Source organism: Engraulis encrasicolus, chromosome 1 (assembly GCF_034702125.1).
Source record: "Engraulis encrasicolus isolate BLACKSEA-1 chromosome 1, IST_EnEncr_1.0, whole genome shotgun sequence".
In the NCBI taxonomy this organism is placed as follows: Eukaryota; Metazoa; Chordata; class Actinopteri; order Clupeiformes; family Engraulidae; genus Engraulis; species Engraulis encrasicolus.
In genome coordinates, this window is record NC_085857.1 from 50383356 (window position 1) to 50396662 (window position 13307).

A 13307-nucleotide genomic window follows, 5' to 3' on the forward strand; every position below is an offset into this window, starting at 1 on the left:
TGGTATTACTTCATGATCTTGGGGTAAAAATCAGTTCTGTGCTTGACTTTTGTACATTCAACCACAAACCGTACTCAAGCTCAAAGCACAACTCACAATATCCTATAGAGCAGGGGTCCCCAAACTAAGGCCCGGGGGTCAGATACGGCCCGCCACGCCCCTTTGACCGGCCCTCCACCTCTCTACACCTCACCATTTGAACTGGCCCAAAGAAGCAATCCTCAAAAAAAATAAAAATAATGATAAACTATACTTTTTAAATATTTCATTTTGTTTATCAACAGGCCTTCCTACACTTTAATTTTCACTAACCTAGTGTGAATCACCAGAAGTTTCTTGTCTTGATAGTTTCTCATCTCACTGTTACAGTATATCACGAAAGTGAATACACCCCTCACAGTTTTTGCTAATTTTTGAGTATATCTTTTCATAGGAAAGCATTACAGAAATTTCACTTTCACACAATGATTAGTGACCTTTTAACAACTTATTTAACCGCTTAAATTTCTTGTTCAGTCAGAAAAAAACAAAATACAGCCATTTATGTTTGAACATGTAGTCACAAAAGTGAGTACACCCCAGATTAAAATCCGGTAGAGAAGGGGCTATATTGGCTCGAATCGTCTCAAAATGAAACGAAATGAAAAGAGATGAAAAGGGAGGTCATCAGTGTGCGTTAACATTTAAAAGTTCAATGCAAAGAGGGGTGTAGAGTCTGCATCTGGCTTAAATAGATTGGTGTGAGATTTGAATGCAATCCTATAGAGAATATCATGATCTGCTTCAGTAGTCAGTGCATGTTGACATGCATGTTTCGTTTAGGTGTATTTCAGATTGCCAATGTTGCCAGTATCCATGCATCCCCAAACCATGTCAGTCCCACTACCATGCTTGGCTATTGAGAGGATACACTTTTTTTTGTAAAACTCACTTGTTTACCACCACACATGCTTGACACCATCTAAAGCAAATGTGTTTATCTTGGTCTCAAGAGAGATGAACAGACCAAGGATATGGATCACTGGAACCATGTCATGTGATCTGAAGAGACCAAGATAAACAAATATACTTTAGATGGTGTCAAGCATGTGTGGTGGTAAACAAGTGAGTTTTACAAAAAAAAGTGTATCATATCAAAAGCCAAGCATGGTAGTGGGACTGACACGGTTTGGGGATGCATGGATGCTGTCAACATTGGTAATCTGAAATACACCTAAAAGAAACATGCATGTCAACATACACTGTGACTACTGAAGCAGATCACGATATTCTCCATAGGATTGCATTCAAATCTCACACCAATCTATTTAAGCGAGATGCAGACTCAAAATGAAGAGTTCAGATGCAAAACCCCCTAAGTGCCTTTTCAAATATTAATCTTAATTCATTTTTATTTAATACAAAGCTATCAAAATTGCATATTTTTTATTTTATTTATGTAATATAACTATTTATATGTATTATTAAGTACGTGTATGTAAATCAAACCAACAACCGGGTTCTCTAAAAATATAGAAGTTCAGGTCTTCAGAAATGGAGTTAGGGGGTTTTGCATCTGAACTCTTCAAATGTAAAAGTTCAATGCAAAGAAAGGTTGAAACACACACTAATGACCGCCCTTTTCATCCCTTTTCATTTCGTTTCATTTCGAGACGATTCGAGCAAACACAGCCCCTTCTCTACCGGATTTTCATCTGGGGTGTACTCACTTTTGTGAGTACATGTTCAAACATTAATGGCTGTATTTTGTTTTTTTTCTGAGTGAACAAGAAATGTAAGCGGTTAAATATATTGTTGAAAGGTCACTAATCATTGTGTCAAAGTGAAATTTCTGTAATCCTTTCCTATGAAAAGGTATACTCACAAATCTGCAAAAACTGTGAGGGGTGTATTCACTTTTGTGATATACTGTATATACTGTAAACAGGCCAACCATTTCTATTGTATCACTCATAAACTGTCAATCACCATATTTTTCTAACCTTTCCTTGCTATTTTTACATGGTTATTAGAAGTTAAAATGAATGCCGGTGGTATTTCAAATTGAAAATCATGTGAAGTACTCACTTCTTTTGTAAGTCACTTGTAATGATAAACTTTTTATTGCTACAAATTATGGCAGTGGCCTAGTATACAGCATTGATCCCGGCCCCTGATCACAGTCAGGAACGATAATGTGGCCCCCGGAGAAAAAAGTTTGGGCACCCCTGCTGTAGAGAGTGTCTGAGAAGGGGCTGTGTTGGCCCAAAACAAATCGAAATGAAAAGGGATTAAAAGGGAGGTCATCGGTGTGCGTTTCAACCCTTCTTAACATTTAACTTTTACATTTTGTGTCTGCACCTTGCTGAAATAGATGGGTGTGAGATTTGAATGAAATGGAGAGTAATATGGTCTACTTCAGTAGTCACAGTGCATGTTAACAAGCATGTTTCTTTATGTGCAATTCTGATATCCAATGTTGACGGCATTCATGCATCCCCAAACCATGTCAGTCCTTGACATGCCAGATGATAGCCTACACCTTTTTTTGTAAAACTCACTTGTTTACCACCACACATGGGTCATTCCAGCTGGAATCAGCAAATTTCTGAAAAATCTCCCACTCAACCCCCTCGGATTTGCCTGAAAAAAATGTATGTGATGGCTTAAACATCCAATAGATCATATCCACAATATCAGAACTCAGCTGTGGATACTTTTGGCACAAAACATCTGTAAATAAGGACACCCCCTACGCTTGTTTTAGCGACATTGCATGAGTGACCATGTTCAGACTCAATTATCTCCAGAACTATTTGTGTCAGATTCATTATATTTTCAGGGCCAATAGTCCCAGACCTGAATATCATATATTACAATTTGCAGCACTGTAAGTCAAATCACACCGTAATAATGTGCCTCTACTTTTTGTAGATATCATATGTTCTAGGGTATCCAAATGTCTGTAAAAACCTCAAAGTTCTACATGTAAGGTTCATCCTTGGTAAATGGTCTGATATGTACCATGACTTTCACATCATAGTATATCTAACAAAAGGCTCCAATGGTTGTTGAGATACAGAGGTCCAAAGATGGGAAAAAATTAATTTGCACCAATGTTTGGAGCAATATTTCCAATGTATGACACTAGTTAGGAACTTTCTGTTTGGTGTTTCTGAAAGAGGATGTTTTTTTTAACAGCATATCAAAAAATTGGGATGGTGTTTTGCCTCATTCTTTTTATAACGGACTTCAAAATCTCAATTGGCTACAATTACTTGAAGCTATGAGGACCATGTCACCAACCGACTTGTCGCAACTCTCAAATCCATGGCTCTGATGTCACCTTAACAGTGAAAACAAGATGGCTACCCTGTGAATGACAAAGCAAATTCTAGGGAAACCATTACACTTGAAAATGAATTGATTGATGCCACACAGCAAGAATAGCACATTGCACATGGCTTTGATAGACATTAATTATTTTAATTGTAAAATCATAATAATCATCATCATCATTTTAGTAGTAGTAGTAGTAGTAGTAGTAGTCTTGGAAAAAAGTGATGAAATAGGAGAGGATTAAAGAATTGTAGCACTCTTGTTTGCAACAAGGACTCCAATCCTAACTAATCTTTCAATCAGCACCTGTAACTTTATATTTTCTATGAAGCTTGTGATGTACTCGTTAAGTTACCAACTGTATTGCAAAATAACTTAATTCATACTGGCTAGAGATTCCCTCAGACTATTTTGACAGCATGGTCCTGGAGTTTTTGTTAGAAGAGGTTGCTTGCATGCAGTACTCAATATCAGGTGAATATTGAAGGCACAGAAGGTCATATTGGCACCAGACAACCATGTGGTTCTTGTCACATTGTTGCAATCTAATTCAGCTGCTTGCATCATTGTAATAATATACCACTGCAATGCTGACAAGTGGATTGCAGGTTAGCAGCAGTGATTTCAACAATTATGGTTTGGATGCTTGTACACAATGTTCATTACTTGCAAAGTTCATCATCACATTGATCCGGGTGGGATGATGGAAGCCGAAAGGAAGCTTTGCAGCATGCAGAAGCGTTCAGATATGGTGGGGGATTGGGGGCGGGGCACAGCTCTACAGTCAGGCCCCCTCTGTCGTGGTGACCGTTGGCGGGGGTGGGACTGTTTTATGGTCGCATAGGAAAGTAAAAGTTGATTAGAGATGACACATAGGAGGAGACAGTTTGTAAAGAGGTATCCTGATTGTAGAACTTCCCGCCCCCCATCATCCTCCCCTGACCGAAGTGCCCTGAGCATGGTGGTGGTATGCTTACTGAAATCAATATCTCTGTTGTCCTTCAAGGTGATCGTCATTGTATTGCCAATGAAGGAAGATTGCACACAACAATATGAGTGCATATACCTAATGCATCATCAATGACTATGGCAAGGTACCTTGTAAAGTTAACTCATAATATGCAAATGGTAATTGTAAGTTAAGTGTTTATAAAATGTTTTGTCACAGGCCAGAGCATTAAAAGTTCCTGACTTGTTTAATTCATTTCATATTTTTTTTCAAATATTAAATCATCATCAGCAATAACAACAATAGTCTTGGTTATGAATTATTTTATTCCTGCTTTGTTGCATCAAGGAAATCATATCAACGCCTTGTTTTATTTCCAGAGGTTGTTTTTTTAATGACTTCTCTCAAAATGGTACTTCTCTCAACCATCTTGAATTTATTGCTAACGTAGCGCCAGTGAGAACATGTTGCGTAGTCACTTGATCATCTGGCCGATAGTACACTTAAAAAGATGAGGCCAGAATCCCAGAAAAAAATCAGAAATACTGAGCTGAACAAGCAGGGGTGTTAACAGCTTTGGCTGGGCCCGGGATAAAGTCGTCTGAAGAGACCCCTTCCCAATGCATGCAATGTAATGAGTACCTTGATAATCTTGATTCCCCCATGTCCTTGGCCCAGAACAATTCACCACTTCCGCTTCCCTCTGCACTATTTGATCACAGGCTTATGTCACACCGCAATGCGCTTTACGATCATTAAAAGAAATGAGGCAAAACACCATTCTATTTTTTTGCTATGTTGTTAATAAAAATATCCTCTTCCAGACACAACAAAAAACAAGTTCACAGCTGGTGTCATACTTTGGAGGTATTGCTCTAAAAAATGGTGTGTTTTTTTTTCATGACGCCACTTTGGATGGATTTGAGGGATGCATGCCACACTGCATTGAGATTTGAAAAGGCATTATACAAATAAAGGGGCAAAACACCATCCCAATTTTTAAATATGTTGTTAATAAGAATATCCTCTTCCAGAATCAACAAACAGCAAGTTCACAACCGTTGTCATATATTGGAAATATTGCTCCAAACAATGGTGTATTGTTTCCTTCCCATGATGCTGACTTCCTGGAACTATTTTGGAACTATGCCATTGGCTCCATGAGCTGCCATCTTTGTGTGAAAATGGAACACAAAAATCAAGGGGATTGGCCACCTTCTTAGGATGGAATTGAGGGTTAAGTCAGAAATACTGAAATACTGAGCCGAACAAGTATAACATCACCTATTTGGTATCAGAGATTTTAGGTGTTAGTGTACACTGACTTGGCTATTCATTTTAGGTGTAGTAAACACAATTTTTCTAAGGTAACAGGGATTCTAAGGTACACCTGCATGTCACACAGGAATGAGTTTTTAAAATTCATTATAAAAATAATGGGGCAAAACACCATCCCAATTTTTAGATATGTTATGAATAATAATATTATCTTTCAGAGACACCAAACAGCAAGTTCACAACTGGTGTCATACATTGGGAATATTGCTCCAAATAATGGTATAAATTAGTTTTTACCCATCTTTGGACCTCGGCATCTCAACAACCATTGGACCCTTATATTAAATATGATGTGATGTGAAAGTCATGGAACATATCTGACCATGTACCAAGGATGAACCTTGAATGTTGAAATTTGAGGTTTTTATGGACATCTGAAAACCCTTGCAATTTTAATTTCAAAGAAAAGTAGAGGGCCAGCATTAAGGTGTAATTTGACATACAGTGCTGCAAATTGTAACGTATGCGTGTCAGGTCTATGACTCTTAGCCCTGAAGAAATAATGGACCTACCACAAATAGTTTTGGAGATAATTAAGTCTGAATATGGTCACTCAGGCAGTGACACCAAATCAGGGGGAGGGGGTGTCCTTATTTACAGATTTTTTGTGGAAAAAGTATGCACAGCTGAAATCTGCAATGGTGTATATGTTCTATTGGATGTTTAAGCCATCACATATATTTTTTTCAAGCAAATCCGAGGGGGTCGAGTGGGGACCATTTGCTGATTCCAGCTGGAATGACCCACATGCTTAACACTATATGAAGCGAATTTGTTTATCTTGGTCTCATTAGACCTCACAACATGGTTCCACTGATCCATATCCTTAGTATGTTCATCTCTCTTGAGACCTAGATAAACAAATTGGCTTCAGATGGTGTTAAGCATGTGTGGTGATAAACAAGTGAGTTTTACAAAAAAAAGTGTACCATCTGGCATATTTAATATTGTCCTATGAAAAGATATACTTTCACATTTGCAAAAATGTGAAGGGTGTACTCATTTCTGTGACATACTGTATGTCAATATGTCAAATTATGAGGTGTTTTTTTCTTCTCCATGTGGGTCGCTGTGTCTTCCTGTGTTAGTGTGATACCACCTATTTCCTTATTAGAGACATTCATTTCCGCGACAGCATCTCTCCTGGCAGTCAGGGCGAAGAGAGAGGTAAGAATGATTAAATATAACTTAGTATTTTCCATTGATAAAGTTCCCGTGCACAGCATTGTAGCTTTCAAATGTACACATTTTAGGCCTACTTCAGACACAGTGAAACCTGCACATAGGATTTTAGGGTCTATGGCAGTTGTTATTGGCTAAGTGCATAAGGACCGTTTTAATGATGAATAGCATTGCAGTTCCCTAATACTTGTATGAACATTTGTCATCTCAATCTCTCAGGCCCTGAAGTCCACCATAATGAGACTGGTCTTGGCTTTCTTCGTGTTGCCCCTTATCACACTGCAAGGTAAGCTACATCGCCTAATATTTAGTATTTTTAGGACCTTTTCATTACTTATTTTAATATTTGTATTTATTGTGCTGTCAGTAGATTATGATCAGACTTGTGTGTGTTTAAAACCTTTTTTATATTGTGTTGCTCCTGATAGTACTTTAAAGTTTACATTTCTCTCTCTCTCTCTCTCTCTCTCTCTCTCTGTGTGTGTGTGTGTGTGTGTGTGTGTGTGTGTGTGTGTGTGTGTGTGTGTGTGTGTGTGTGTGTGTGTGTGTGTGTGTGTGTGTGTGTGTGTGTGTGTGTGTGTGTGTGTGTGTGTGTGTGTGTGTGTGTGTGTGTGTGTGTGTGTGTGTGTGTGTGTGTGTCAGTTTGCCTGTGTCTTCCTCTCTGTCTGTCCTATTCTGCATGGAGGGGTTCTGTCTTGCACTGGTGGCATTGCTGGGTAGTGTTACAATATAGTGTTACAATTTTGTGTTGATTTGGCTCTAGTACTCAGAGGAATTTTGTCCTGGGGTGCATTTCTCATTGTTGCAAGTTATCAACTGACTAATTTACTTACTAAGCAGCATATTAAGTGACTTACATGGTTGCAATGCAATTTTCCATTGTCAACCCAATAAGTTGCTAACGGGTTAGCAACAATGTTTTCGAGAAATGTGTTTCAATGTTGTGTTGATGGACTGCTGTTCCCAATGTTTCAGAGACTTTTCAGTACATTGAAATCTACTTGAGTGTGTGTGTGTGTGTGTGTGTGTGTGTGTGTGTGTGTGTGTGTGTGTGTGTGTGTGTGTGTGTGTGTGTGTGTGTGTGTGTGTGTGTGTGTGTGTGTGTGTGTGTGTGCCCATGTGTGTGTGTGCCCATGTGTGCGTGCATGCATCATGTGTACGTGTGGGTTTGTGTGTTAAGTCGCGAGCACACAAGTGTTGACAAGTTGACGTTTTTTTTTTAATGTCTGTTGACATTATTTACAGAGTACTGCAAAGCAAAGTTCCTCATTTTCATTTTTCATAGGAGACTTATCGTTCAGAGGAACTGTGCAATTACACATCAGGGAGTGAATGGGATGTGTGTGTGTTGCTTTTGTTATACTTTTGCTTACTTTTTGTCCACTTCTGTTGAGTCTCTGTATGTCTATAGGTCATTATGTTAGAGTTAGACTTGAACTTTATTTATCCCCGAGGGGAAATTCATGTCCCATGTTGATCTGTAGATAAAAAAAGAGAAAAAAGAGAAAGAGAAATAAAAAATAAAAATAGATAATGAATAAAGATGGGTGATCACTATGCAGAAAAGTCACAGACTGTCTATGTCTTTCTCCTTGTCCTTCATTGACAGATTGAACAGCTGTATGGCTCTTGGGACAGAACATAAGACCACCTACTGACCAACTAAATGGATGGTGTGTAACTGTGTTATATGTTTCAGGTGTGTATGGACAGGAGTGGAGCGTCTCTTACGAGCCTGCAAGAGCCTGTGGTTATGTGGGGTCTACAGTGGAGCTGTCCTGCTCTTACACCTATCCCACTGGCCTGAGATTCAAACACGCTTACTGGACAAAACACAATTATGGGCATTTTCCAGATCTTAAAGGAGACCCAAACTATAGCAGCAGAATTCATGTAAACTGTCAGAGTAACAATTGTACTTTACGCATAAGCTCACTGACTGTCTCAGACACAGGATACTATTACTGCAGGATAACAACAGATAATGTTAAAGAGAAGTGGACTAGAAAACCAGGGGTTTACCTGGATGTGAGAGGTAAGATGTGGTGTGTGTGTGTGTGTGTGTGTGTGTGTGTGTGTGTGTGTGTGTGTGTGTGTGTGTGAGTGTGTGTGTGAGTGTGTGTGTGTGTGTGTGTGTGTGTGTGTGTGTGTGTGTGTGTGTGTGTGTGTGTGTGTGTGTGTGTGTGTGTGTGTGTGTGTGTGTGTGTGTGTGTGTGTGTGTGTGTGTGTGTGTGTGTGTGTGTGCACGCATAACATCAGTGTAAGAGACAATGGGAGGAGGCTTAGTGTTTTTCTGTTAACTCAAAATCATTTTATTTTATTGATGCATGCACATACAATAATGAACTGTTAATTCAACACATACTCAGGACCAAAATATACTCAAGAAGATGTTAAATCAACTAATGCGTTTTTTTCTGTGTAACAATGTAGTATTTCTCTCACACTCAAGCGCGGCCACAGGGACCCTCAGTATCCGTCTCCTCCCCACATGGTGAACTGTATGAAGGCACCGCTGTGACTCTGACCTGCTCCACAAATGGACACCATCCAGCAGTGTCAAGCTACAACTGGTACAGGCTGACTGACATCATGCAACAAGGCCCAAAGAATACCTACACCATCAGCAGCATCACATCTGAACACAATGGGAGATATTACTGCCAGATACCCTCTGAATGTGGAACGCTGTATTCAAATTTTGTGGAACTGCAGGTGGTCTGTAAGTTCCTTTCCTTTCCCTCCTACTTGACCTCATTCAATGTGTGTGTGTGTGTGTGTGTGTGTCGTGTGCGTGTGCGTGTGCGTGTGCGTGTGCGTGTGTGTGTGTGTGTGTGTGTGTGTGTGTGTGTGTGTGTGTGTGTGTGTGTGTGTGTCTGTGTGTGTGTGTGAAGGGGGAGATTACCTTATTTTCATGTAAACTTATTTCTTCAGAGATAACTATAGAGATACTAACAGACATATCCCTCGGATGCACAAATTGTGACATCCCGAGGCAGAATTACTTTGCTATTTTATTTAGATGCCTAATTTCTGAGATAGTGTGTTGCAATGTTTTGTGTAGACTCGTATTTAAGGAACACCAATGTCGTGGTGGATCCCCCTGGTCCAATTCGTGAGGGAAGCAAAGTGACCCTGACGTGCACCACTGATGCCAACCCTCCAGCACACACCTACAGCTGGTACAGGAGAGGGGAATATACCCCGACACATTCAGAGCAGATTCTGACCTTCAACCAGATCCAACCTCAGAACAGTGGGCAGTATTACTGTCGAGCCGCCAATGGGATTGGTTCACAGATCTCCTCTTTTGTATCTGTTGAGGTTTTATGTGAGTGTCTAGTTCCTACTAGTGGTATTTGATTACATTCTGTCAGTTAAATTGTCTATGTTGTTTGACAGCAATCACATGTACAGTATGTCACAGAATTGAGTACCCCTCACATTAAAGAAATTTCACTTTGACACAATGATCAGTGACCTGTTAAGAACATATACCACTTGAATTTGTTGTTCACTCGCAAAAAACCTAAATACAGCCATTAACGTTTGACAACGTTTAACAAAAGTGAGTACACCCCAGGTCAAAATCCTGTAGAGAGTGTCTGAGAAGGGGCTGTGTTGACCCAAGATGTCTCGAAATGAAAAGGGATTAAAAGTGAGGTCATCGGTGTGTGTTCTGTCATTTAAATTGTCTTATTTTGTTTGACAGCAATCATGTGTTTATACAGTACTTTTCTGTCCTGATAAAATAAAGAACAAAGAACTGCCAATTTGGTACTTACTGTTAATTGTTGTTTATTTTTCTGTGTTTAGATGGCCCAAGGAACACCAAGGTTGTGGTGGATCCCCCTGGTCAGATACATGAGGGAAGCAGAGTGACCCTGACATGCAGCACTGATGCCAACCCTCCACCACACACCTACAGCTGGTACAAGGCAGGAACAATGATTCCACAAGAAACAGGCGAGATCCTGACCTTCAGCAATATCCAGCCTGAGAAGCGTGGAGATCATTCCTGTCGAGCAGTAAACAAGATTGGTCGGCAGGACTCCCCACTGGTGTCTGTCCAGGTTTCATGTGAGTTTAAATTAGAGTTGATTACATTCAATGGACTGTCTATTTTGGGCTGCAGCAATCTCACATACAGTATATACACTATTTCATTCTTTTCCCTGATAAATTAAGACCACAGAACAGCCAATTTGGTCATTACTGTTAATTATAGTTTTTGGTGTGTTTAGATGGCCCAAAGAACACCAAGGTCGTGATGGATCCTGCTGGTCAGATACATGAGGGAAGCAGAGTGACCCTGACCTGCAACACTGATGCCAACCCTCCACCACACACCTACACCTGGTACAAGAGAGGGGAATCTACACCGCTGTTGACAGTGAAGATCCAAACCTTCAACCATATCCAGTCTGAGAACAGTGGAGATTATTACTGTCGAGCAGCAAACCTGATTGGTCAGCAGGACTCCCCTGTGGTGCCTGTCCAGGTTTCATGTGAGTTTAAATAGAGTTGATTACAATGTTTGACAGTTATGTTTAATAATTGTTTATTTGTTTTATGCAAATGTTTGAGTTTCCATATGGTTTATTAACATGTTTTCTTCTAGATAAACCAAAGAAGACAGCCATTGTGAATTCAAAACCGGGGGTCAATCACAAAGGAGAATCAGTGACTCTGACCTGCAGCAGTGATGCCAACCCACCTGTGGAGAGCTACACCTGGTTTAGGGTGGACGAGTCCACTCCTGTAGGATCAGAACAGCAGTTCACCATCTCCAACATCAGATCTGAGGATGCAGGACAGTACTACTGTGAGGCCAGGAATGCATATGGAGCTGAGAACTCATCTGCTTTGTCCATCACAGCTGAAGGTATCAGTGCATCTATATGTCTTTTCTGTGAAGGTTTTTTTTTTTACTGTGAGAGCACAGAACCAAACAACTAAATACAACGGCATGCTTGCTGCAGGATGGGGTTGAGATAAGGTGGATTGCATAGAAATAGATTGAAATTTCCGATGGAAAGTTTCTATGTGTTTTCAGGGAGTTGTTGAATGCTCTTCTCAGCTCATTGATGTCTCATTAATTCCTTTAGCTGGACAGAGCCATGTAATGGGTGCCATTGTGGTTATTGCAGTTTGTGGAGTGCTATGTCTACTGGGTATGATTCTCTTTGTCAGGTGAGAATATTTCACTTACAAGCAATAAAACCAATAACCAACACACATTTGGCGGAACAGCGCAGTCAACAATTACAACGTCTTTTTCATGTGTTTTTAGTTGCTTTGTTAAACGCAGGAAAGAAGGGAGGATGCAATCAGGACAAGATCAGGTAAGAGATACAGTGTTAGTATGTGCTAAAACTGAATATTGTTCTTTGTTTTCTTTTTTTGGAAATCGTGGGGCGTATCTTTACAGCCCTAGTGATAAGGATCACTTTGCATAACTTGGAATGATATTCGTAGATTGTTGACAATTTTTTATGTAATCAGTTCCATATTTGAACGTCTAGGATCTCTGAAAAGGCTGCACATAAATAACGCTGTGACATTGTGTACCTAGAAGTCCAGAGTAGTTTGGGCAATAAAACCATACAAAAAATTGGCTGTAATTCTCCTTTAAAAATATTTAGTAGTCTCACAATTTTGATGCTTTGCTTTACTTTAATGTTTTACAGAGAGGAAGTGGTCAAACTAATGTGATCAACTTGAACTCAATTCACCCTGACCCAGTCTACCAGAACCTGAACCCCAACACCACCCAACCTGATGCAGTCTACCAGAGCCTGAACCCCAACACCACCCAACCTGATGCAGTCTACCAGAGCCTGGACCCCAACACCACCCAACCTGGTGCAGTCTACCAGAGCCTGAATCCCAACACCACCCAACCTGATGCAGTCTACCAGGACCTGAATCCCAACACCATCCAACCTGATGCAGTCTACCAGGACCTGAATCCCAACACCATCCAACCTGCAGTCTACCAGGACCTGAATCCCAACACCATCCAACCTGCAGTCTACCAGGACCTGAATCCCAACACCATCCAACCTGCAGTCTACCAGGACCTGAATCCCAACACCATCCAACCTGCAGTCTACCAGGACCTGAATCCCAACACCATCCAACCTGCAGTCTACCAGAGCCTAAACCCCAACACCATCCAACCTGCAGTCTACCAGGACCTGAACCCCAACACAACCCAACCTACTGTAGACTACGAAAACCTGAACCCCAACACTTTCCAACCTGATGCTGTCAAACGCAATCCAGCCTGATGCAGTCTTCCAGAGACTGAACCCCAACACCACATAAAATCTCAAACTAATGCAGTTTACCAGAGCATCAACCCCATCACCACCAAACCAGATACAATCTAGCAATTTAGACTGAACCCCACCACCACCCAGCATGAGCCTATACCAACTATTAAACCGACTGCGTCAAAGAATGTGCATCTTAATGTTAAATTCTTCTCTACACTTTTGGAAAACGTTTTTTTTTT